At 42.1% G+C, this 6,088-nt stretch overlaps 1 protein-coding gene across 10 annotated transcripts in view; it reads right to left on the reverse strand.

Moving 5' to 3' along the window:
• LOC137528903 (calpain-1 catalytic subunit-like) overlaps positions 1-6,088 on the reverse strand; it is a 266,591-nt gene that overhangs the window by 225,823 nt on the left and 34,680 nt on the right. The window contains exon 1 of one of the 10 annotated variants that reach the window (XM_068250663.1): positions 5,609-5,705. The exons of the other annotated variants lie outside the window; for them this stretch is intronic. The gene's annotated coding sequence lies outside the window, so the exon portion shown is untranslated. Of the gene's footprint in view, positions 1-5,608; positions 5,706-6,088 lie in introns of those variants that run through there. 10 annotated transcript variants of the gene reach the window in all.

Here is a 6,088-nt window from a genome sequence, read left to right on the forward strand (position 1 = left end):
TATTATAAGCGATCAGTACAATGAGTTACAGAGGTCTGTTCCTTTCTGGCTTTTTCCGCTCCGGAATTTTGCTCTGTTTTCTTTAGGAATAACATGTTCTATGATATTGGCTGAGCTCTTCACATGAATCACTATGCATGACTCACATTCTCCAGGAGCAGAGCTGCAGCAGGAGGTAAGAGTGGAGCCCAGCGCGAGAGGCGGAGACATGCCACTACTGCCAGCCATATACAGAATCCATGTGCCCTAATACCTGTACTATACTCTCACCCGACACGAGCAAAGCCTTGTCTGTGCAGCCTGAACAAGTGAGATTTTACAAATGTGTTCCTGGGCCTTAGTTCTCCTGTGCAAGCACCGAGCTAAGCTTACTTACAAAGCATTCCAGGCTCCCATGATTACTAGCACATGCTAGAATTATGATCTAATTAAAGTGCACCTGTCAACTGATCAGAAAGATGAAGAGATGGTCTCCTAGACATGGGGAAGGGGGAGGCTACAATTCTTCACAAGGAGGTTGTACATGAAGGGTGGGTACTAAGCTGGCAAAATACAGTTGGTTTGTATGCTTGCAGGAGCCAAAAAAGGCGGTGTGGTCTTCACAAGTATTTACATTACCAGTTACATGGTTTGTAACCTATAACCCACCATACACAATCATATAAGCTTTAAGTGGACCTGAACACAGAACCTACTCTGTGTCCTAAATGATAAGCAACAGCCTAATAATCTTTAACCTCTTTAGGACTGCAGTGTTAAACCCCCCCTACTGACCAGGCCATTTTATGTAAAATGGGCCACTGCAGCTTTCTCTCCGTTTTCCTTCTGTACTGTGCAAGAGTTCAGGTCCACTTTAAAATTACATACGCACATTAGACTGTGGTTGTTGAAAAACTAGCGATCCTAGACGGTTAGCGACAGGCAAACGATGTTGACGCACATTTGAATTCAGCAACTGCACAACGACAGTCTCCCGATCAGATTATTACCAGAACTGCGGAAATAAGGATCAGAAATGCGAGATTCGCAACACGTTATAACACAATTTGAATGCATCAGCCGTTTGCCATCCTGGGGCATGAACGATTAACACGATTATCGTCCGAACAAATCTGCCAAGATTAGAGATCAGCGTAATGCCCCAATTAGGATTACGCAAAATTTTGCATAATTCACGAAATTTTCGTATTTTTGCAAATTACACAAAATTTCCATAATGTGTTTCCATAATGTGTTTAACACAGAAATGCGTCCGTCCTCAAAATTGTGTTCCTGTCCAGAGCCTCCTGATACATTCAAAGCGACAGCACGTGCATTATCTGTGCATTATCAGATAGTGCAAGGCTCAAAACCAAGTGTCTCAACATGCAGGACCGCTAAGTGCACCTTGACAAAGCGCACCTGTCCTACAAGTGGCTGCAGGTAGAGCCTCCTGATACATTTAACCACTTTGCATCCAGACCTTGTTTCCCACTTATGGACCAGAGCAGTTTTGACGTTTTAGCCATGTCCCTATTTAATCAGCAATAACTTTATACCTACTTATAACACCTAAATGAAATATATATTGTTCTTTTTCCAGACTAACTAGGCTTTCATTGTTTGGCATTTGTCCCCTTGAACAAATTTGTTTTCCATGCATTTTAATGGAAAAAAGAGGAAAAAATAGAAAAAACACATTATTTCTCAGTTTGACCAATTCCAGTTTAAAAATAAGAAGTGCTATTGTAGATAAAATAAAAACAAAATTTTGTTTGGCTATTTCTACGGTTTATCACAAAGCTTAAAGAGGAACTTCAGTGAAAATAATGTAATAAAAAAAAATGCATCATTTTTACAATATTTATGTATAAATGATTTGGTCAATGTTTGCTCGTTGTAAAATCTTTCCTCTCCCTGATTTACATTCTGACATTTATCACATGGTGAAATTTTTACTGCTGGCAGGTGATGCCAGTGGAAGGAGATGCTGCTTGCTTTTTTGGCAGTTGGAAACAGCTGTTATTTACCACAGTGGAACAAGGCTCCCACAGTGTGATGTGAGAACCATGGTCCTGACATCACACTGTGGGAGGCGTTTCACCACAGTATCAGCCATACAGAGCCACCAGATGATCCGTTTGTGAAAAGGAAAAGATTTCTCAAGAGAAAGGGGGCATCAGCTACTGATTGGGATGAAGTTCAATTCTTGGTTACGATTTCCCTTTAAATTATGTTCCCGTCACAATTTATGGTGAAGACGTTTAATTCTGAAATAATGCTGCAATGTGCTTTTTTTTACTATGAACGGAGAAAATAAAAGTATTTTTACTGGTAAAAAAATCAATCTTATTAGCTCAGGAAAGATATAGTTCCTTTCACCAATTATGTGCTGCAGGAGATAGTGCTGGAAGTTTACACAGGAGCAACCCAAATTGAACAAAGCTGTGCTTCAGTTACAAGACGCATATCTACGTCCTCGTGGCTTAGATGAAGTCACAGAGGACGTAGATACACTGTAGTGGTGGAAAAAGTAGTTAATGTGACAGCACGTGCAGGGGCCTTTGCATTATCAGTAATTGCAGTCAATGAGTGACTTTCCTGAGTTTAGTAATTACTTCAACTTGCATAATTACTATTAGGAAACAAAATTGCGTCCATTCTCGTAATATAACTTTCTATGGAAAACACAAAATTACGAAATTTCATGTTAAACACAAATTTGCGTCAAAACGCAAAAATTACTGGCTGTAAATTACGATTACGGAATTACGGTTTGTAAGGCATGTATGAAATTACAAATTTGTGTCGTAGCGCCAAATTTGCACCTGTAGTTACGGAAACGCAAAATTACACAAATTTTGGCTCAACACTAGCCAAGATGGATCAGTCTACATGCACAATGTGAATTGATGTCTTTTACCATTGTTGGGACACTTTTTTTTAGACGTGTCATTTATCGTTCATTCCCGGTGACTCCAGTCAAGTGTGTGTGGAGCTTCATACCAGAGATGTCTGAAGGGTATTGCTAGTTTATCTGGGTACCACCAGCTCCGCTTAATATTTCTGCAGAAATCTGATGAAATATTGATCTTTCTGCTGCTGCCACAAGCTTTGTATTGCTTTTAATGCAACATACTGTACATCCTGTATCTAGTAAATGTCACTAGAGTGTGGCATCTGCAATCTCCCTCCCACACTGACCTGAAAAACAACATCTGTTCCCGATCAATATACAGTCATCAGTTGTGATGCCAATATTGATCGCCTGTTCCCTAGTTTTAATAGATTTTCAATAGATTTGAAGGTTTTAAGAATCTGAACGCCTAATCTGTTAATAACATGCTAAATATACATTTGCCTTCTTAACCTTTTAAACGCCAATTTACTTAGTGGCTTGCAAATGCTCCAGGCTGATTTATAATAGAAAATTACATTTTTTTGTTCGTATTTACTTGCTAATAAGTGTTTCATGGTTACACTTGTTAAAATCGTGCGTGTTTTGCTGCATAAAGAGAAACTTGCATTGCAGCACATATAGGGAAAGTTAGTGAGCTGCATGAAATTCAGGATTATTATTTTCTTTAATTTCCCTTTCCTTCACCTTTAAAGGACAACTAAAGTGAGAGGGGTATGGAGGCTGCCATATTTATTTCCTTTTAAACAATACCAGTTGCCTGGCATCCTGCTGATCTATTTGGCGGAAGTACTACCTGAATAACACCTGAAACAAGCATGCGGCTAATCTTGTCAGATCTGACAATAATGCCAGAAACACCTGATCTGCTGCATGCTTGTTCAGGGTCTATGGCTAAAGGTATTAGAGGCAGAGGATCAGCAGGAGAGGCAAGCAATGTGCACTGATTAAAGAGAAATAAATATGGCAGCATCTCTATCCCTCACATTTCAGTTGCCCTTTAAAGAAAAAAAAAAGGGGGGGACAAATTTCAGATTTTTCTGCATACCCCAAGTGCTGCTAGTTATATTGTACTAGTCATTTGGGCCAGTCTCAAAAATGACCTCCAGCGTGCACAGCCAGCCAAAGGCATGTCAACAGGTCTGCGCCAGCGCACTGACATGGATACAACCCATAGGCTTTTGTTAGGTAAGATTTTGCCACAATTACAGAATCGCACAGAAAAACAAAACATCCCATATGAAAAACACTAAGCAACAGGCATATTGTGACACGAAAGCACAGATAAGTGCGCGCTCTGCCCTAATAGTATTATAACAATTAGCAGGCTTAAAGCGGACCTGAACTCAGAACATCCCCTCTGCTCTAAAAGATACGCATCAGCATAATAACTTTTAAAGAAAAACATTTCTTTGTTACAGCTGATATAAATCCTGCAATAAATCTGCAGTGTGTCTACTTTCTGCAATCATGGAAGCAGACATACGGTTAACATTCTATATTTACAAATGAGCTGCTCTGCAGTGGTAGCCAGAAGACACAGCTGAGAGATCAATTTACACTACATACAGGGTGAATTTCTCAATGCTTTCCTTCTGTCCTGTGCAAGAGTTTCTGGTCCACTTTCAGGCCCAGTGCACACCGAGCGGATTTAGATGCGATCCGCCGGCCGCATCCGCCTGAAAATCCGCTTGGCTAATGTAACTGAATGGGCTGGTGCACACCGGCGGTTTGAGGTTTTTAGCAAACCGTAAACGTGCCTCTTGCTGCACGATTGCGGTTTCCTAAAAAACCTCAAACCGCCGGTGTGCACCAGCCCATTCAATTACATTAGCCAAGCGGATGCTCAGGAGGATGCGGCCGGCGGATCGCATCTAAATCCGCTCGGTGTGCACTGGCCCAAATCTCTGTCATCCACACCCAAAACCGCTAGCGTTTTGTGGATCTGCTAGCGGTTTTGGTGTGCACTGGGCCTAAAACACAGTAGAAGGACTGCAGCAACGAAACAGAAGTAGAATGCAGTATAGGAGTGTGTATCCTCCACTAGAGGGCAAGGTAGGGAGGCAGGAGAGACTTCTGCTACCAATTGCTGTATAGCCCAAAAGTAGCATGATCACATGACCACACGGAATCCTATGAAGGTCCACCTAAAGCAATGACAAAATGTGAACCTGACTTGGTCCTCCATATAAATTCTTATGCATAGAGCTTTTGAGAGGGCCCAGTGTAAAACAGAGCTCCTAAGCTATGCCACTGCTCAAACACGGCAATTAAAGCGCTGCTTGAATTAGGCGCTGCTATTATTGTAATGCATTTATCGGCTACATAACTCCATGCTGGCGCGGACTGCATAATATGGGCGCAACCTTAATTAACGGCTATTAACTGCTATCAGTGTATGAAATTACCGGCTCAGTTTTGTGTGTTTTGATTATACGGTTATTAGTTATCCCGCTCTCATTCATGTCTGCGCCTGCTGCTTGCGCTCAGGTATTGTCTGCGTGTATTGTTTTTTATTTGTTGTGTTTTCCTGCTGCGCTGCGGTTATGGCTATGTATGTTAATTTTATGTTATCAATGTTATTTTTTCAATGTTAAGTTATCAATGTTATGTCACAACACAACGTGCTCATCTCAGCACTAGTACAGTGGTACAGGAACATCACTGCAGCCAGGGCTTAGAAGCAGACTTTTGCCTAACTTTGTTGGGTACCTTTGTGCCTGATTCAGCGCTTCCAGTCTTTGGCTGTCTCCCGTCTGCTGACAAACTGGAACTCGATAGGGGTGAGCCACTCTCCCCAGTAGCGGATGGATGGCCCCTTGCTGCCTTGGCACAACTTCTGGATGTAGAGCAAAGCCTTGTTCTCCCCGCACTCCACCTCGTTGCAGGGCTCCCCCTGGTCAAACAGAGGCTGGAAGACCAGGATGGAGGAGAACCTCTCCAGCATCAAGTCATCGGGCAGCAAGGAGTGATGAGGCTCGTGCAGTCCCAAGTAGGCACGGTGGGCAAAGAGGTGTTCATAGGCAGGAGGGTGCAAGGGTCACCACCGGGATGGCAGCGGTGAGGTAACCAGGAATAGTTTTGAAAAGACAAAAAAAATGAAACCGAGAGCCCAATATGGTGCAGTATGTCAGGATGAAATAAAAGCAAACAATAGATGTACTCACAAGCCTGGGTTACCACAAAGGCAAC

This window comes from Hyperolius riggenbachi, chromosome 8, assembly GCF_040937935.1.
Source record: "Hyperolius riggenbachi isolate aHypRig1 chromosome 8, aHypRig1.pri, whole genome shotgun sequence".
Classification (NCBI taxonomy): Eukaryota; Metazoa; Chordata; class Amphibia; order Anura; family Hyperoliidae; genus Hyperolius; species Hyperolius riggenbachi.